Source organism: Thamnophis elegans, unplaced genomic scaffold (genome assembly GCF_009769535.1).
Source record: "Thamnophis elegans isolate rThaEle1 unplaced genomic scaffold, rThaEle1.pri scaffold_96_arrow_ctg1, whole genome shotgun sequence".
In the NCBI taxonomy this organism is placed as follows: domain Eukaryota; kingdom Metazoa; phylum Chordata; class Lepidosauria; order Squamata; family Colubridae; genus Thamnophis; species Thamnophis elegans.
The window spans coordinates 150,463-171,942 of record NW_022473919.1 but is presented as its reverse complement, the minus strand read 5'-3'; the positions used below and the strand labels follow the sequence as shown (position 1 = coordinate 171,942).

At 40.0% G+C, this 21,480-nt stretch overlaps 1 long non-coding RNA gene across 1 annotated transcript in view; it reads right to left on the bottom strand.

The window, feature by feature from the left end:
• Window positions 1–20,928, bottom strand: part of LOC116523711 — a 31,954-nt gene extending 11,026 nt beyond the window's left edge. Inside the window, exons 1-2 of the long non-coding RNA XR_004257100.1 lie at window positions 20,844–20,928; window positions 4,457–4,510 (exon numbers count right to left, since the gene is read on the bottom strand). This is a non-coding gene — a long non-coding RNA (uncharacterized LOC116523711). The remainder of the gene's footprint in view (window positions 1–4,456; window positions 4,511–20,843) is intronic.
• Window positions 20,929–21,480: the final 552 nt, after the last annotated feature.

Here is a 21,480-nt window from a genome sequence, read left to right as displayed (position 1 = left end):
AACCTGTTATTATTAAAACTGTTAGCATTTGAGAAAGTCCTGGCTCGCCTCAGTTTGTCCACCTGGCATTCTCTCTAGTTAGAACATTGGCGACGAAGGTGGGATTCTGAGGTAGAGCCCAGGCAAGAGCGGACAAGGGTCACTAGCACAGAGCTGAGTCACGCAGAGCTGAAATTCCTCTCAGAGGAACTCACTCAATGAGTGGTTGAGTGAAGTCACTAAGGCCTGAGTGTACATTGGTCCGAGTGCTATCCATGTAGGGACCAATTTTACCTCAGAATGGCCTCCATGAACATGTTAGTGGTTTTCAGTGGAGCCATAGAAACATGGGACTCATATATCCCATTTCAAATGTTTTTTAAATGCCAACAACTACACCAATTTGTCAGAAAGCAGGAAGAAATTGTGTTTTTTAAACTTGTGTGGCACAGAGATGTTTAACATTGCGGGCATGTTGGTAGCTCCCCAGACCATGCACACCGTAACATGGGAGGTGTTGATGGCAAAGCTCAGAAACCATTATGCCCCAACACCATCCCGAGCAGCCCGCCAACATGCTTTTCACAGAAGGAACCAGCACGAGGGAGAATCGATAAATGATTAGAATTAGAATGATTAAAACGGTTAGCATTTGAGAAAGTCCTGGCTCGCCACCCGGCGTTCTCCATAGCTAGAACAGTACATTTGCATTGTACATTTGTATTAGAACCTTTAAAAGCAGTATATTCTTACCAATCCCCTATTAAATGCTGAAAATATAATTGGATCCAATTACCTTAAACATGATTGTTTATGTTCATTATGTCTTCTTCTATGTGGGATCCACTTCAACTTCATAATGTAATACCCATTTGAGATATGGGGTGCTTTGTAAACTAAAGATGAATTAGAGATTTGCTTCTTGGCCTTAAAAAGTAAAACCAGAGCTGCTTCCCTTGTGCTCTGGGGGGGGAAGAAGGCCAGTGTGCCATGACTCGAATTCAAAAGAAGCAACTACTACAGACATATTTTTCATATGGGAGAGGGTGGAAAATGTGTAGGGCAGACTAGTTCAAAATGTGAAAAAATCAAAGCGAGTATCTTAAGGGGATGACATCTAATTTTAATTACTTCACACAAAGTCTGTGTGAAGCAGGGTATAAATGAACAGTTATGTCCCTTGCAGCTATTAATGGAGGCACAGTCTGCATATTGTCCCTAGAAGAATCTGCTTTATATCAGTGTAGGCTTCCGATCCATTTGGCCCAGCCTTATCTAATCTAGTGGAGAGGTTGGCCCTGTGGGTCTTTCCAGTTCTGATACCAAGGATCCTTTGTGGAGATGCCAAAGATTGATTACAAGACCTTCTTTATATGCAATGAGTTAAGTAAGAATATGTGGGTATGTTCACTCACACAGTATGATTTTTACTGAATAACAAACTAAATCCAGGAGACAAGTCCCATCCTTGCCAAGTTGCAAGTTAAATATATTTCTTATAATACAAGCAGTATTTATGTTTCTCTCCTGCTACCTACTAATCATCTGTACTCAGTTTCAGCTTTTAAATGACCTCTGGATTATAGAAGACAATGTATTCTTTCATTCACTTTGTTTACTACCTTCACCCATAGAAAATCTGGAAACTGAATTAATAAACTTTCAGCTATTTATTTTTGGAGTCACAAGATTTCATAGACAATGCCTGCTGCCAACTGTTATATCAAGTGCTTTTTGCAAAGGTCAGAACATCAAGAGTGACCTGAAGTGACCAATATTCATTTTTAGTAGGACTTTTCTAATGAAGGAGATGTTGAAAGTAAACTGTGGATTGAAGGCAATATACAGGTAATACTACTTATGATCACAATTGGGCCCAAAATTTCTGTTGTTAAATGAGATATTTGTTAAGTAAGTTTTGCCTCACTTTACAACCTTTCTTGCCATAGTTGTTAAGTGAATCACAGCAGTTGATAAGTTAGTAACCTGGTTGTTAAGTGAATCTTGCTTCCTCATTTACTTTGTATGAAGGTCGCAAAAGGGGATGATGTGACATGGAGGCACTGCAACTGTCATAAGTATGAACCAGTTGCCCAGCATCTGAATTTTGATCACAAGATCGAGGGGATGCTACAAAGGTTGTAACTGGGAAAATGGTCATAAGTCATTTTTTCAGTGCCATTGTAACTTTGAACAGACACTAAATGAGCTGTTGTAGGTAGAGGACAGTGGTGGGTTACGATCGGTATGCTCCAGTGTGGGCGTACCGGTGCCTGCTGGGAGCGCCGGGTATCATTTTGGTACAGTTTTCCAGAGGGCCTGCTCTCCCTCCTTACCAGTATTGAGGTCTTTGGCGTTCTGTGCATGCGCACAGAGTGTATGGCGCATGTGCGACGCTCTGGCAAGCTGCTGGAGCATTGTGGAGCCATCGCAGAGCGTCTCAGGAGGTAAGGACGCATGCGTGTGCTGCGCGTGTATGCGTGAGTGCTGCACGCATTCATGTGGTGGATCCACTTTACAGGGCTAATCCTGTAAGGAAGGCAGGAAGGAACATTCTAGTGTTGTTTCTAGCCTAATCTTTATTGACCTGCTTACAGAAACTGCCTCTCCGGTTAACCCTTATTACATTGTAATAGCTAAGGTGAAGTGCCCATCGACCTGAGTGAACTTGAGTTGGCCAAGCCCACCCAGTCACATGACCACCGAGCCACACCTACCCAGATAGTCATTAGGGCAGAGAACCGATTGTTAAATTATTTGAATCCCACCACTGCTCTAACATGACTAACTTTAGCTTTCTTCAGGATTCATAGGATGACAAAACAGCTAAACAAAGCAAAAGATGTCAGTCTGCAGGAATTTTGTAGGCCAGAAAAAGATATTTATTTGTGTAAGTGATTGTAATTCGGATACATTGTCCACATCTATCCATTGTTCTTGTATGTTTGCCGCGAGATATTTTTTAACATGATCTTTTTCACGAATTTGTCAAGAAAAAGATTCCAATTTTCTAGTCTAGGAATAGGGCAATCCAATTTAAGTCAGCCTACTTCACTATCTGAATGACAGCAGCTCTACAGGGTTAGAATGGGAAATTTTCTAGCCAGACTTGGGCATTTGCATATTCTGTAGGCTTAGTTAGGCATCAGCATATTAGAATAACAGGTTAGCATTTTGTGGGAAATATGGTGGAGTCTTTTGCAATGAGTACAAAAACTGGCTGGATCTAGGACAACTTGCCATGACCAACTCGCTATAATCAACTCCCCACAATCAACTTGCCAAAGGACAATTCAACACTGTAGTAATCATTTCATTCAGTTATATTTATTATAGGTGACCATGTTTTCATTGAAATTATTGTAACTCTTGTGTTTCTGGATTTTTCTTTTATTACTATTGGCTATGGTTCCATCAAAATTAATTTAACTTTTGCATTTGTTGAATTGTCCTGTCAGCCTCTGTTTCGCTATTTGCTTTTGGCTGCCATTGAAATGGGGAGGGGGGCCCTGGTATTTGGGAGGGGAAGTTTAAGTACAGGAGAGATTGTAAAAAGGGAGTTTTGGTCTAACTGCGCATGCTGGAGATTAGTGCTTGGTGCCGGTCAAGGCCAACTGTCCTGCATACCAACCTGATGATGCTCCTTGAAGATGGAACTCACATGACACCTAAGGGATTTGCAGATTGGACAGTGGGATGAGGGTTACCAGGGGGAGGGAGTTTGGTCACATATTGATATGTATGATTTCGCACACTTTTGCCTCAGATCTTGCTTTGCTTAGCTGCTCTCTTTTCATAACCAGTAAAATACTCTTAATTCTGCAAAATGGAGTTAAGTGGTTTCTTTGTGGTTACTGAGGGAGGCGGGCTTGACATGTCCTGTGTCGAGTTGTCCAGTGGCAAGTTGGCCATGGCAAGTTGGCCACAGAGAATTGTCCCATTCCATACCTGACCAGCAGGGTGGGTTCCTGCCAGTTCTAACCTCTTCTATAGAAGAGGTTCCACAAATCTACCATGCCGTTTGGAACCGGTTCCAGCTCCCTCCCTCCACCCATCCACACCATGCTTGCCCCACTCACCGCTCACTGATTGGCTGGCTCACCAATCGCCCCGTCCACCTCTAAGAGTCCTATCTAAACCTTAAAGTCTTAAAGCTGTCAAGTTTGAACACCCCTGGGGGTTTTTTTCTAAAGGGCTAGGGGTGCAAGGGTCTTATAACCTGACAGCTTTAAGACTTGCGTGCTTCAAATGCCAGAGTTTCTGAGCCAACATTTTGGTTGCTAAGCAAGAGAATTTTTAAGTGAGTTTCACCACATTTTACAAGTTGGCCACACCCACCCAGTCACATGACTGCCAAGCCACTCCCACTTGGTCACATGGCTGGCAAGCCATTCCTACCCGGTCACATGGCCAGCAAGCCACTCCCACAAAACAGGCCACACCTACAGAAGAGGTTCTAAAAATATTTGAAACTCACCACTGCTGACCAGTATCTGAAACTCCATGTTCATACTGTTAATCAGTTTTCCACCTGTTAAGAAAGCAGGTTTTGCATTACTGCACCAATATTCTCTGTAACTGGTTCCCATTTAAGTAAAAAAAAAAAAAAAGAAAGAAGACAACTCCATTCCATCCTGCCTTTTTTTTTATCGAGTTGCTGCTTCTGAGGATTTGCAATTAGAATCAGGGAAGCAACCATTTGCCTCAAGGTTGCAGAGAAGTAACAAACATGGGGCTCTTTCCTGGCACTATACAATTCAGCTAAGCCATATCAACATGAAATGAGAGCCATTGTCATTTACAGGATATTAGCACTGATCTGTCCAGTTTCCCTGCCAAGAAACCCTTCCCCTGTTTTCAGAGTGTGGCTGCCAGTGAATCTAGCAATGGATATCCAATATAGTAGATGCTTTTCTTTAACGTGATGCTATAATAGGACATATAAACAGATATTTCTACATGCCACTCCAACATATCTGAAATTGCGACTTTCCTTCAGAAGACAGTAACAACGTATTAAACCAATGCATACAGTTTTTTGAACAAACCCTTCCTAGCAAATAACATGTTTGTTGCTTTTCTAATGACCCACCATCTATGGGAACTTTCCAGACATCACATAAACAAAGAATTCTCGGGCAAAGAGGCAGGATGGAAAACCACAAAGTTATACACCCCGCTTATGCAAATGGAGGAGTCAGACAAATGGTCTCTCAGAGCCATTGACTCACCTGACCTGGCTGGTTAGTTTGCTAGTTAAGTACAATTTTTTAATTTATTTTTCACATAAATCTTTTAGAAATTTTTTTCCTTAAGTGTTCATCAATAACGGAGGCAAATACTAAATATAGATGGCTCTGTAATGTTCTGTTTAGCTATGATTTATTTAACCATAATTTCCTGAATTAATGCCACTTAGATTTATACAGAAGAAAAACAATCTTATGATGTCTCAGGTACTGGACTAGGATTCAAATTTTTATCCCATCTTAGGCTATTCTCCCAAATCAACCTACTTCATAAGAACTTCATTGTGGGGGAAAAAGTTGGAGGAAAGAGAGTTAATATGGGTTTCTGGAGAAACAGTTAGACCCAAGCCTAAGGAATAAATAATTAAACAAGCATACCTATAAAAATCCCTTTTGCATTGGGGGAAAATCTCCCACTAATTCCTGTGAATTGGAGTCTTCCCAGAGGCAATGATAATTGTAATTTCAAAAACTGAAAACCCAAATTAGTTGAAAAATAAACAAGGTTAAAGTAATTATGTAAGACTTAGGGAAATATTCACTCGTACTGAATCATAATGCCATTTGCTTAAGAGTGATTTGGTTTACATTTTGTGCTCAGCTGTAATTTGTTTAACCATATTTGATGAATAAACCACATATAACTAGATATTCACAATATAGTGAATTGTAGCATTTTTATACAACTACATTACAGCATAGACGTTATGATTAACATTTCTGTGCCTGTTGTATTCTAATAATTGTTTTTTTAAAAAACCATGCTGATTGAATGTATTTCAACCTGATCTAACACTACTATGTTCTTTCTTCTGTCCCCTTCAAAATATTAAAGCAAAGAAGGAAATAGGTTCATTTCCATATTTGCACTATATTACTTCCATATGTATGTATGGAGCATATTTACACAATATGCTAACCATCATTAAGTGCCATTAAAGCACTCACTTAGAGAACATATCCCAGCTGACACAACAAACTATAGCCAGCATATTGTTAAACCCCTCTTGCTTTTGAGTGATTCACCAGCAATCTTTCCACTAGATGGAAAGAGTATGCAAAAAATGAACAACAGGAAAAGACTAAGCTAGCCCAATGGGAATAGCCACACTATATCTTGGGATGGAAGAGTGTGGAGGACATGATATGTATGAAAAACAGAGGTGGAAAGGCAGGAACTTTACTTTTGTGTCTCTCTTTATTTTCTTGGAATATTATTTTTCATTGGAAATTATTCATTTGATTGGATTTGGATGATACATTAGACTGAATTTAAGGTAAGCTAATCTACAGCCAGTGATGGTTACAGACATTCATTAAAGCATTCCTTCTTAACTGCAGCCTAAACTGCCATCTGGGTTCTGCCATTACATCAACCTAATATATTGCTTTTTTGGGGGGGGTTTACCTTCCAGCCAGTCTTGACCAGGGTTCCCCAACACCTAGGCCTGCCAGGAACCTGGTCCATGGACCGCCAGGAACTGGATCATGCAAGCAAGTGAAACCCCATACACGCACAGGATCCAGATAGCACACAAAACCACATCCCGCACCCCTGGTCCATGGAAAAATAATCCTCCACAGAACTGGTTGCTGGCACTGAAAAGGTTGGGGCTGATCTTCACTATTGGCAATGCCTGGATTAGTCCCTGCAGTTTTCTTGGCCTTGCCGCTTCTTAAGGTTGAAAGAAAGGGACTGGCTAAAGATAACCCAGCTAGTTTTGTTATTAAGGTGGGACTAGAATACTGGTCTCCCAGTTTCCTCCTGTTTTTTTACCCACTTCACCATGTATTGCTTAAATATTGTTTAACATGCCATATGAAACAACCAATCATCAGAGAAAACCTGTGTGGTAAATTAATATTCTTCTTACGGGGGATAGGGAGTAAACCAAGAATGATATGATCAGACTACTTGCATTGTCTATGGATTAGATGAGATTTTTAGAGGGCTTCTGGAAAATAGGTAAAAAAACAGAATGGATTCGAATTGGTGACAAAAATAAAATTGACGCTAGAAACAAACGTGTCAAAGATAATGTGAATAGTCTACGAACCACAACCATTTCAATGGATAGTATACCTTTAGTAAGCCTCCAGCACTTCTGCAAGATTAGAACAGCGCAAAACACTTAAAGTCACCAATCACAGAGCATTAAAGGGAAGCTGAAACTACCATGGGAATCATATTTTCTAGTACCAATGCAGGCCAAAACTCAATATAAGAGCCATAGTGGCACAGTGGTTAGAATACAGTATTGCAGGCTAATTCTGCCAACTGCCAGCAGTTCAATTCTGACTAGCTCAAGGTTGACTCAAGCCTTCCATTTTTCCAAGGTGGGTAAAATGAGGGCCCAGATTGTTGGGGACAATATGCTGACTCTGTAAATCACTTAAAGAGGGCTGTAAAGCACTATGAAGTGGTATAAGTCTGTGCAATTGCTATTTTGAAAAACTAAATAAAAGAAGCTAACTAAATAATAGGTCTTTTGGCTCTCTGAGATACCTGTGATTTAGGCAGTTTTCTAAAATAGGGACTTAGCAGAGAGAATTTCCATAGAAGAAGATTTATATCTGTCATCACTTGCATACTTTGTACAAATTCACACTGTTGTTCTTATGTACTTGAAGTATCTTTGAAAAATAATTTTAATTTCTTCAGCCTGTATAATTTAGACAGAGTATTAGCCAAGTTTATTATAGACAGTGACCAAAATAAAATTCCAGCAAAATCTTCATTGCATAATATTGAATCTAAATGTGTGTGCATGTATGTATGTACAAAAAATTTGTCCTTAGAGCAACAGACTTGAATTTTATCAACAGCTATTTAACATACAACTTAGCCTTCCTGGTTGCAGAGATGATAATGAAACAATTGTTTCTTGAAGAGCTTAAAAGTTACAAGTAAAAAAGAATGTTTTAGCTCCCACCTTTTTTCTAGTTAGATTAGACAAATGCTAAAGATAAAAAAGCCCTGAATATTTTCCTCAAAGCATCTCTGAAGCTAATGCATTTAAATTGAAACAAGAGAAAACTAGCTGATAAGAGCTAGCAACATTCATATTTCCAAGATAAGCAGCTCACTGAAAAGAATTTCCTTAGGATATGCCTGGGGAATAAAGGGAAAACAGGTTTGATTAAGAAGCAAGTCCCTGAAAGGAAATAGCCTCTAGTCTTTAGTTTATTAGTTTTATTACAAAGCTAAAATCCATCTGGAAAAAAAAAGGGGGGGGGGTCATAATCCAATTTAATAAACTTTGAGGGCAATGCAGATCTCTCACTAAACCACCTAGTTATCAAGCATTAGGGCAGATGGCTGATTTGTAGCCATTGGTCAGTGTATTACCCTGGAAGAGCTCAGGCACTTATTGATGTGCTTTTATCCCACAAAAAGTGTTGCTATCACCCCGCCACCTACAACTTCTGGTTATACATACAAGCTCCGTTTCAGCAATTTTCAAGTCACCCCACAGCTGAACTTTGTAAAGAGGGCAAGAGCTGAATTGTACCGCCTGCAGCATTTTCCAGCCATTCTGTCTGCAGTTGTGTTTCAGTCTATGTGCACATACCCCTTGTATTCACCATTTACAGCTCTGTCTCCTCTTTGAGGTTTAAAGGCCACCCAATAAACTTGCCCATCCCCAAGAAGTCCATAGGACCAATAAAAGGGAAATTTAGGATCAAATCAACCTGGCCCAAAATATTTTTGGGTGAACTCACAGATGACTTTATGTAATTATATACTTGGCATATAATACATTTTGTGAGATAATTGTCTTTTTAGTCAGGAAATCATGATTCAAAGTGTTCTAGCAGGAACATCCACATGGGCAGCAAGATAGGCAAGCAAGAACATGTTCTGAGCTGCCTGGATAACAGTTCTGCCTCCCATGGGCAAGGTGCAATCAAAATTTGAAGCACATCCGAAAGCTCTACCATGCAATTCTAGGCATAGGACAACACAAACAAAATCACTTTCCTTTGAGATGATTGTCTAGGAGCAGGAAGCAAATCTCAGTAAGAGAGAGAATATCAGATACATTTAGATTTCTACAAATTAAACTTGCATTCACATAATGCCCAATGCCCAATGCCCAGGCTGACTTTAGAACATAGAATCACAGGACTGGAAGGGACCTCAGAGCAAAGGTGCATTTCAGCAGGCACTACTGCCAGTTAGCTTGTGGGCATGCTGCGCACCCATGCGCAGTGCAATAAAAATGGTTCTGTGCATGCACAGAAGCTAAAAATAAGATGGCAGCACCATAGGCGCTACCCGGAGAACTGGTTCGGGGACGTGATAGGGGGTCACTGCCGGTTCCAGAGACACAGGCTACCAAACCACTTCCGAACACTACTTCAGCCGAACCAAAGGAATCCACCACTGCTCCAGAGGTCTTCTAATCCAGCCCCCTCTCAAGATAGGAAACCTTATACAAATGGCTGTTCCAGTCTTATGGGAGCACCCATAAGAAGCTATTCCATTGATTAATTAATTGTTTTCACTATCAGAAAATTTCTCCTTAAGTCAAAGTTGGATCTCTCTTTAATGAGTCTCCACCCTTTACTTCTTGTCCTGCCCACTGGTGCTTTGGAGAATAAGTCCTTTGCTGCTCTGCAGTGAAATGTTATCCAGGAAAAGAAAGTAGGAACTGAAGATGTTGCCATAAGAAGTGTTCTAAGCACAGCAGCTGAATTTACTAACCACTGAGAACATGGCCTGGGGGAAAAGGAGGGAATACTAATTTCTCCTTCACCAAGGTATATCTGGAGTTGATTGAAGTATCCTTGATTCTATTTACACACATTAATTTCCATGGAGTTGGGAGTGGGTGGACAGAGCTCCTTGGATAAGTGAGGAAGAAAGAGCATCCTGTAGAGATATGAAGATGCTGCACTCGCCAAAGCAGCTTCACCAACTCTCTTGCTTACTTTTGCCTCTCCCAGCAGGAGTCTGTGTCCGTGTGTCTGCGTTAAACGTGTACAGCTGTCTTCCAGAAAACCACAGTACAAATGCTCCTGAGAGTTTAGGCTGTCCCACCCTTGGCTTCAACACTGGCGTCTCAGGGTTACAGGGTGGGTAGGAGAAATATGTGTTAACATCAGTCCTGTGGCCTTCTGGGTACTTTTAAAATATGCCTATGGCTGTGATGCAGTGCTGAAGCAATGGGGAGAGTCTTACCTATGGGGAAAGTGCCACCTGCTCTCTCTCTGTCTCTCTGTGTCTCTCTCTGTGTGTGAGTGTGCGTGTGTGTATGCGTGCGTGTGCGTGTTGGAGGGACAGCTGCTCAGCTGCTGCTTCTGTGGGAGGAGATTCTTTTATCGCAGAAAAGGGTTACTTTCCCTCCTCCTCTCCTGGTTTCTCCCCTAAGACTTTCTCTGGGTAGCAGGGAGGAAGGGGCGGGGAGATATAAGGATCAAAGAATGGCTCCTTTGATGTCAATTCTCCAGTCTGAGGGAGTTGACAGCAGGAGAGTGGTAAGTACTCTGCCTGATGTAACTGGCCCCTCTCCTCCAGGTTTCCTATGTGGATCCAACTCCAATTTACATCACTGAAAAGGCACTTGGAAGTAGCCCTTTTGTGCTGTGTGGGGAACAATCCTCAATCTCTGCTGCCTCCCAAATTTGTTCATCCAGTGGACTACATTGCAGGGCTGCCCTGAAGCGCCACTTCCTGGGCCACCCCCACTTCTCAGTAGGTGTACATCAGAAGGATATAATTCATTTGTCTTTGAATGGGCAGAGGGGTTGCTGATGGTGGGATGCAAATGGAAACAACTCCCCTGTGTTGTTTTGCACAAAAGAGATCTAATTTAAAAAGACTATTTAAAGGACTTCACCTAAGTCCCTGCCTTTTTGTTTACAAAGGCAGAGAAATTGCATACTTACAGCTGTGCCAAAATTTTGACTGCTCTCTTGTCTCCAAAGGCTGGGGTCATTTCTGCCCTGCCCTGCCCTCAACCCCCACCCACCCCCACCCGCATCACCGCACCTCAAAGGCCTCAAAGAGATATTGCTTCTAGGCAACAACAAAGAAATTGTTCACACAGGCATTAGCCTTGGGGGGGGGGGGCTGTGGTTGAAGGAGTGGCACTGGAAATATAACAATGGTGTCTTCTAGCCATGGAAAATACTTAAATTGGCTTCCTTCCCAGTGTGGAAATTTACTATGGAAACCAGTATCCCTAAATGTTACAGAGGACATGATCTAAATGATACTAACACTTATAGCCAGGGAACACATTACTACAAGAGAAATAGTCTGGGTTGTTTATATTCTGCCATTCCTTATAAAACATCCAAGCTGTTTTAACAGATTAACAGAGTTGGAAGGGACCTTATAGGTCATCTAGTCCAATCCCCCTCCCGCTCAAGCAGGAGACCCCACACCATTTCTGACAAATGGCAATCCAGTCTCTTCTTTAAAGCTTCCAGTGATGAAGCTCCCACAACTTCTGAAGGGAAGCTGTTTCATTGGTTGATTGCTCTCACTGTCAGAAAATTTCTCATTTCTAGGTTGAATCTCCCCTTGTTCAGTTTCCATCCATTATTCCTTGTCTGGCCTTCAGGTGCCTTGGAAAATAGCTTGACTCCCTCCTATTTGTGGCAGCCCCTCAAATATTGGAACACTTATCATGTCTCCCCTGGTCCTTCTCTTCACTAGACTAGACATGTCCAGTTCCTGTAACCGTTCTTCATATGTTTTAGTCTGCAGTTCCCTAATCATCCTGGTTTCTCTCTCTACACTTTTTCTAGAATTTATCCCAAACCTAATGAAAAATACAGATAGATGTGTGTCTCTTCTTGTTTTGCCCATTTGGAAACAAAGAACAAGTCAATATTAAATAGGTAAAGAAAACCGAGTTTCATAATTCAATATTCTAAAATACCTGCCTAAAATAAATGTAGCCTTTTTGGCCTGGTATTCTTATTGCACTTTTACTGATGAAAGTAGCTTGGGGACAAAACCTGTTTAATACTATTTTAATGTTTTTTAAAAACTTTTTTTCAAAATGTTCTATATTAAAAATAATGTGACATGATTCTACTGTCAGGCCTGCAGCCGGTTCATTTTAGGATCTTTGGCCTGCCACACACTATTATTTTTGTGTGCTTTTTCATTAATGGGGAATTGGGGGGGGAATAGTAAGGAGTAGAATGTGTTGTTGCCAAAATAAAAAATTCCTTTCTAGAAGCCCAAGGTCATCTTTTGTCTCTGCACCTCTGAGCCTGACCGGAACTTGATGGGTGGAACTGCCAGCGTGGCAGAGGAAGATTGGGCCATGTGATGGACTTGTGGGTGTGGGGGCAAGATCATGAACTTTCAACTGGGCGGGGAAACCCCAGGAAGCTCAGATTCAGGTTTCCACAGATGTACCAACATGTCTCTCTTAATAAATTGGAACTTTGAGGAAAGCTCTGCCTTGAACTCTGATTTAATTTTGGATGATATTTGGAACGCTGACATCTACCTTAATGTATCATGAATCTTATCAAATTGCAAAGATTGCTTACTTGATTGGTTACTCTCTAAATCAGAAAAGAAAGCCACCAATAGAAAAGTATTATATTCAAGGAACTCCATCTCTAATTTCTTAAAAAATCTCCAGTAGTCATCTCACATAAAATGTCCTCAAAGTGAGGGGAAGGGAAATGAGGACATTTGCATGATTTATTTTATTTATTTATTCAACAAACTTATGTTGCAATTGAAGAAACTCCCAGCAGCTTGCTATAGGTGTAGATTGTAGATCATGCCATACTGGCATCTCACACTATTACACAACTTTTAAGATGTCACTTATGTGGGATGATGATACATATGTCATTTTGAAGTTGTTGCAGCTTGTTATGGAGACCACTGGATAGAAGACAGACTTTGCCAGCAAAACAACTGTATTTCTTCCTGAGTTCACTTTCCTTTTTGCTCATTTAGGCAATATTTAATTGATTCCATTCAAACCTTAGAACTATTATTAAATAAATAACAAATTAAGTGACATCCTTTTTTGTTTTACCATTTAAGCATAACTACTATTTGCAGCTAGGTTAAGCAAGTATCTAACTCTAATATGCTTTATTTAAAAAAGCAGAAACTGTTTTAAGTTATGGATTTTATAGATTCTATTCCAGGGAAGAATTCTTCAAATGATCATCAGTGTAGCAGTATAACCTGAAGCCATGGTATCTGCATACGTGTCAAAATGATGATTTCCCCAGTGTATATGAGGAAATCTGCAACTGGAAAAAAACTTGTTAGGTATGCAGACAGAAATAAAATTCAGAATATTTGTAAGCTAGGGAAAGTGCTGAAAGAAACATAATGAATTTGAATAAAGACAATTTAATTAGGAAAAGCAGTTAAATGCATATGGGTGAATCCTGGCTTGGTAATGGTAATTGCTTAAAAAAACATATTTTTTTTGCTTTTTTTAAAAAAAAGACAATACAAATGAAACCCAGAAGGAAGAAGAAAAGAAAAGAAAGAGGAAAAGAAAAAAGGGGAAAAATAAGGAAAAGATTTAAAAAAAAAAAATGACTTCAGATCTTTATCACAAGTAGTTTAAGTTTAAGTTTAATAAATTTGTATGCTGCCACTCCCGTTGGGACTCTGGGCGGCTCACAGGCCAGACAAAAAAAAAACATTTAAAAAAATTCAAGATAAGAGATACAATTATTAAAATTAACATACCATCCATTCTGTCTAAGTGGGGTTGGATATTAATCAACAGCCCCAGGCCTGCCGGAACAGCCAGGTCTTGGTGGCTTTACGGAAGGCCGGGAGAGTGGTAAGAGTCCGGATCTCTACGGTAGATTGTTCCACAGGGTCGGCGCAGCTACAGAGAAGGCCCTCCCCCGGGGGCCACCAGCCGGCATTGTCCGGTCGATGGCACCCGGAGGAGGCCCAACCTGTGCGATCTTATTGCTCGTTGGGATGTGAAGTGGCAGGAGGCGGTCTCTCAGGTAAGTAGTGCTAACAAATTTAATAATTTTTACCCTCTGCAAAGATCTCTTCCCATAACTCTTCCTTATCCATAAACAAGTCCATAAATCATTAAAATATCAGTCCTGTTGCCAAAAAAGCCCATAAAACATTCACTGTATTATATAGAACATGTCATTTTAACTTTGTTCAAACCAACCAACCCTGTATTCCTTACTCTTGCTTTTAAAAATCTTGATTTTTAACTCATTCATATGTCATAGGATTGATTTGCCTTCAGGTTCTCTTTTTCTGCCCCATTCTGATCCCTTGGGGAAGTTAAACTCTTAATTCCATTTGATTGAAGTGAAAAGGCACGTTTACTAAGAGATGCTGATTGCAATTAAGTCAAGCGAATTTAAAATTCCCACATGCTAACACAGAACTAAACTCTCTCCCTATGGTCTGTTTGTGTATAGCAAATACAGCAACCACCAAGATGTTTTAGGAAACGCTGAAGTGTTTGAGCTGGTGAAATTCCACTCTCAGAGTAAATGACCTTGAAGATGCTAGTGCCACATGGATGAACCAGATTGTACAATGTTCTGCTCTTTCTCAACTATAAATTCTCCCTTCCCAATTTCTCATCATAAAGGTATACATCTGTTCCCCCCTTCCTTCTCCAATTTATGGCAGAACACTGACAAGGTACCAAGCTGAAGCTGGTGGATGTGACAGAGGCTTTAGCAAATCTCTTTTGTAAATTCAGAAAGGGATCTTTATCCAGGTAGTTTCCTAGTTCATCATTTGTATTCCCTTTTGACTATTTGATTTATATTTCACATTTTTTATTTCCCAGTGTTACATCAGTTTCTTTATATTCTAATATTTCTGCATCAGTTGAGATCTATTTATCCTGTATATCTTCCAAGTTATTTTCTTAATCTGTAATTTCTTTAATCTTTTGGACACAGTCCTCCATAGAAGCAGATATCATTTGTAGCTTCTAATTTCTGTCCTCATTTTTCAAATATTTCCTGGAGTATTTCGAATGTCATACCATTTTCTGTCATTTTTGTCTCAATGCTGACCAAAGACAAAGGATTCTGTTTTTCCTTTTATATTGGAATCTTTAGTCTCCTAGTGTCCTATTCTGAAATCATAAAGTCTTGAATTTCTGTTATAATTTAAGGTACTATAATACTTTAATTTCCACAAAGATGCTGTTTATTTGCATAGTTATTTGCAATCTGCAATATCCTTGTGAGAAACAGCTTTCCAGAGCACAGGCGGGTAATCTCTCATCTTCTCTCCTTATCCACAGAAGGACCGGTCTACTTAACCAGTCCTTCAGTTGTGGCCACCATGTCTCTCCGCTTGTCCAGAGACATGCTGGTTTGCTATTCCTCACTTGGAAGTCCACTTGGTACCAATAATTGTGGGAGGAAGGATCAGAATAATAGTTTATTGTAAACTGATTACAGCCTAGCAATAAGACATGGTTGCAGAAAGACAAAGATTAGTTTACAGATTAAGATATTTCTACTACATTTGTGGGGGTGTGGGTGGGGTAAGAATACACAGTACCAAACCAGAGAAGGGCTATGAAGAAGTTCAGGAGTAAAACAATTAACTCCAGATGGAAAGAACACGCCTGCAGCAATCAAAATGCAGCTAGTAGAAATAACTCCTGCCATGTCACCACCATTGTTGTGGCCAAAGTACCAGAAATCTAATAGACTGATAGCAAGGCTAATGTTGGGGAAATATAGACAACATTTTAATACCAGATCAACTAAATATGAAATGTTATTCTCTGGTAATGAAACAAATTTGAAGGCATGTCTCAGAAATCATGCAAGCTAGAAAAATATCATTATTGGAAAAAGGATGAAGGGATTCATATTTCTGCATAGAGAAGGTAGAAATGTCTGCTATTGTGAAAAAGAGCTGAACTCACTGTGCCCAGAGACATTATGAAGAATCTAGAGCAGGGGTGTCAAACTCGGTTGTCACAGCAGCGTCATGTGACATATTAGGAGTTCTCACTCCCCTTTGCTAAACTGGGTGTGGCATGGCTAGCATGTGACACACCTGGTCCATGGGCCAGGAGTTTGACAGCCCTGATCTGCAGCCCAAGAACCCAGACTCCATCATATTTAATCCTGTGGTGAACAGCTAAACCCAGGATCTTCCTAATCAATGGTCTCCATTCTAATGCAAATATTATGCTTGAGTAGCTTTCCATTGTAGGAAGTTAGCACCCATCCTTCTCCTAGAAGAATTAAATAGTCTAGGAAATTTTAAAAAGACAGAATATTATACCTCCCTGGATGTGAAAAGGAGAAACATGCTCTTGGAAAGCAGCTCCCACCTTTGTTAATAGCCCCAGAAATACTGGTGCCAACCTATCTACAAGACAAAAGACTGGCCAGTTTATCTACAAAAAAAAGACCTTCACCCTCAAAACATAATAGAATTAACCCTCTACCCATCTCACCACATGGAACCTGGGAAGATTGCATCACCTAGCAAGATTCAACCAAGCCTGGGACTCAAGACAGCCTACAAAGTTACCCCTGCATGGTCCCATGGGAGTCTGACAATCAATCAGGATACCTGCCCTTACACAGGAACAGGAAGCTCTAAGGCGGGGCCCAAGAGAGGGTATAAATATATGTCTTTCTTCTTCCACGTACTCAATTGCCCAGGACCTCAAACCATGTGGTCCTGTTCACCATTAAACTATTTTTCCAACAGCTTCCATGTTTCCAGTGTCTTTCTCCCCACTTGGAACTGAAACCAGACCCACATTTCTTCCAACACCATTGAATTCAGGTAACAATTTAGGAAAAAAAGAGGAGAATGGATTAATCTAATTCTTTGACTAATGAACAGGGACTGGAACATTGAAGCTAAAAAAGATGCTGAGGCCCTAGAAAGAGTGCAGAGAAGAGCAACAGAGATGGTTTAGGGGACTAGATCTACACCAATGAACGGTTAAGGGAAACTAGATTAAAGGAACTAGTTACATCTAGACCATGATGGTGAACCTTTTTTTGGCTCCCGTGCCAAAAGCGGGGGGAGCATAGGGGGGTCGTGCGTGGGCACATAATGCTATGTGCGCGACCCCCACCCCACTTTTGGCAAGTTTTTTTCACCATCCCCAGGCTCCAGAGGCTTTCTAGGAGCTTGGGGTGGGTGGAAACAACCCCCTGCCCCAGACGCCCTCTGGAGGCCTCAGGAGCTTCCCTAAGCCTCTGTAGGGCAAAAAACAGACCTGCCGCGAATCCAGAAGTTCGGGAATGATGACTTCCAGTTTGTTCGTAGGGCCGTTTTTGACCTCCAGAGTCTTCAAGAGCTTCCCTGAAGGCTCCAGACGGCGAAAAATGGACCTACAGGAACCCGGATGTCGCTTCTGGTTTGCTCATAGGGGCAGTTTTTACACTCCGGAGCCTTCAGGAAGAATCCAAAGACTCTGAAGGCTCAGAGGGCGAAAACTGGCCCTACGTCAAACTGGAAGTCTCTTTCTGTACTTCCAATTTGCCCGTAAGTGCGGTTTTTCGCCCACTGGAGGCTTCACACTATTCTTGCGTTTCTAAGCAATGCCAATCATTTGGGTGTTTGATGGAATAAGGTATATAGTCTACAGAAATTAACACGAGCCATAACCCGCCTCACCCAAACCCCCAGTGTTGTGAACCACAGCAGGCTCAATCCATTATCTTCCATTCTACAATATTTTACCCAATAACTTACAAGAGTGCCCTCTAAAAGTTATTTAGTAATCTATTCTAAAAGGGTGTGACAACTCCTGTAATTTTCCACTAAAGAATTACAATGATTGCCAGACAGAGTAAGACAAAATTGCTCAAGATGTTCTGTGAATTGCACAACTCAGCAATTTAAATCCAGTTTCTGAATAAAGTTTTATGCCTGTACATTCCTAATGCTCAGTTTTAAACTGGCTAAGGATATTGAAAAAACGGTGCACGTATTTTAGCCACAGTATCCTAACTATATAATATTCATTTGTCTAGAATATGTATGTCTTAATCCCCTTTTTTTATAATGGCTAGGAGCGTGAACCCTTTGACTACATCTCATGCTTCTTACTGAATTGCTAAAATGTTACTGACTTGTGAAATCAGAATAGACCAGTCAGAAATTAATGCAAGGGGGGGGGCTCTAGTTACCCATTTCAAAATGGTAGGTTCAAAAATTGTAGCTATGTAGTTATGATGAAGTTCTAAAAAACAAGTGAGATGTTTAAAGAATAAAAGGCAATGTATTCGTTTTTACATGGACATTCTTCCTTTTCACTGTGTCCTGTTTTGTATTGTTTTCTTTTCTTTCTTTGTTTCTTTTTGCTTTTATTAGAACTGTGAAGCTCTTTGGATTTGAAGGGGAAAAAAAAATGTGGCTGCGATTTCCTTCAAGTAACTGAATCTTTTTCTCAAAGGCAATGCAAAGATGCCTTTGGTTTAAAGATTAGCATTCTGATGCTATCTCTACACCCCCTTTTTTATCTTTAAATCCAATGTGCTACATTGCCCTTTCAGTATGACATGAGATATGCATGTGTAAGTGTAGCAAGTATCTTCAGGCAAGCTGTAATGTAATGCCTGCATATTCTTCTATTTGTTCTTGAAACAATGGGCGTGCATTGCATATCTACCAAAGTTTTTTTTTAAAAAAAAAAAGACAGAGAGTATCTAGTAGAGGCCCTCCCTGTTTGATGAGTGGATTCTGTGTGAAGGACAAAGGACTTGCCTATTTCCCTAATCAGCAAGACATACCTTTGATAATACAGTATGCAGGCTATCCTGCCAATATTGCTGAATCTTATCCTCAGCAGGTCTGTGATGGAATGGACAGAAAGACCGGATTCAAGGCTCCTAGTGCAGGGGAAATTCGCTTTCATGACTGATGAACTGTTGCCCAGGATCACCTAGCTGTGTTTTTCTATAGTGTATGAAAGTTGTTCTCCAGCTCTAGCCTGGCAAGAAGTCAATGAAATGTGAGCTATTCAGGAAGGTACTTGTGCAAACTAGCCTGTCCAGCCATCCTATATCTTTTATGTTGACAAACTGTTCAGGAACAGAATGTGTGGGTGGGGAACCTTTTTCATGCCTATAGGCTAGCTGCTAGACAGTGTAGTAGCTTGCAAACATAAGGGACGTGTATGTGTGTGTGTGTGTGTGTGTGGTGTGTGTGTGTTTGTGTGTATTCTGGGAGTTGAAGTCCGGACATCTTCAAGTTGCCAAGGTTGAGAAACCCTGCTCTATAGAATTAAATCACACAGCTGCCTGCAGTAGTGCTTGGACAAGGGTGAATGGATTCATCAGGAGATTCCCCCACCCAAAAAAATAAACAATATACCTTAGATTTAAAACTTGTCATATACAATATAGTGATTTTTGGACTTTAAATTCAGTTTCCAGCATTCAAAAAAAAGATAACTTGATCAAGGAAGCTCTGAATATTTTGTGCAGGGGGGAAAAAAATCCAGGATCTTGATTTTTATCACAAATTCTATCCTTCTTTAGATAGCTGTTATAGTGCCAATATGAACCAATACTACCCTGATTAAAAGATATATTTTTCAAGAAAGAAACTAATCACAGCCTCTTTTTTCATTCAATTGTGTCCAAATCCTAGAGACTGCAGACAAATCCTTACAGTTTTCCTGGAATGATTTTTCAGAAGTGATTTTGCCACCTTCCTTGGGCACAGAGAAAATGACTGGCCCAAGATCACTCAGCTGGCTTGTGCCAAAGGTTGACTAGAACTGATGGTTTCCTGGTTTCTAGCCTACTGCTTAACCACTACACTGAATTGGTTCTCTGCTATAAGGTTTCTATAACTGTTTATATCTTGGCTAGAAACAGTAATAGCCTTGTAGTTTTTGGCACCCTGGGCAACAATATTAGGGAGTTCCATGGAACTCTGATTTTTACAACTTCTCAGCAATTGACCAGTTGACACATCTAACTTTATGGGAAGATGTATGAACCCATCATGTTCATGAATGATGCAGCCATGCAAGTACAAATTTTTGTAATTCATTCATCATAAGAAATGAAAATGAAGAGCAAAAACTCACTTCTGTTCTTCATTATATACCTTCATCCAATCTCCATAATGTACTGAATATGTTTATCTGATATCATAAGAGAACCCAAACTGAAAACTTAATGAGTTTTATTTATTTCATTTATTGAAATGAAACCCTGCTAATCTTTTTGGATGAAAAGTCCTCAATAAGATCATTCTATTTTTTTCCAATTTGATATTGAGTTGAGACCATAACTAATTCAAGCATATATGACTTTTCATAATTTTCAGTTTGAAAATAACTCTTACCTGGAATAATAATACAGTGAGAAAATGCATTTCTAATTTTATACCTTAAACTAAACATATGGCAAAGCTGTGCATCTTGAAGCTAACTTGTATAATCTAAAGAAATTATTGATTTGAACCATCAGCTTGGTAGGATCAAATGTGTTTCCCAAAGTGAAAAAATATAATTTGTTATCCCTTTCAGTGTCTTCATCACTGATTTTTGTGTCTGAATAAAGGATGAGACCAAAAATTGTTCATTCTAGATTTCCTTTTTATCTACTAAAATGTTATCAAAAATGTGGCGGTCCTAGAGTGGAGCACAAAATTGTCCATTTGCTCACCTGTAAAGCCACCAGAACCAGATGGAACTTGGCTAACCAGATGGTAGGAATTATAACCATTTCTTGGAAGGTGTTTCTGCTCCAGCTACCCTAAAGAATGTGTGTGTAAGACATTCATTAATGACATCTCCATGGTTCCCATTACTTTGGTTAATTATTGACCAATTTCTACCCCCCCCCTTTTTTTTTTAGTAAGAGCATGCAATAATGTTGCAACTCCTAGCTTTCTTTGATGAAACTGATTAGCTGGAACATTTCCCATCTGGATCAAGTATGACACTGTCGTTCAAGCAGTTTTAATTGCTTTGGTGGATTATTCATGATCAAGAACTGAACAGAAAAGTCATGTCTCCATTAATTCTCCTGTATATAACATATATAATGGTGAATTCGGTATATTAAACAAACTAGCCTTCTGAAACATTTCAATTTTGAGAAGTTCAATTTGTAGTGATTCTAATCTAATATAGTATCAACAATAGAGACCTTCAGTATCTGGGTTCTATAATCGCCCAGGATTTGAAATGGACACCTAACATTAGAACCATCATTAAAAAGGCACAACAAGGAGCATTCTTCCTGCATCAATTTAGGAAGTTTAGACTGTCCAAAGAGCTGCTAATACAGTTCTACAGAG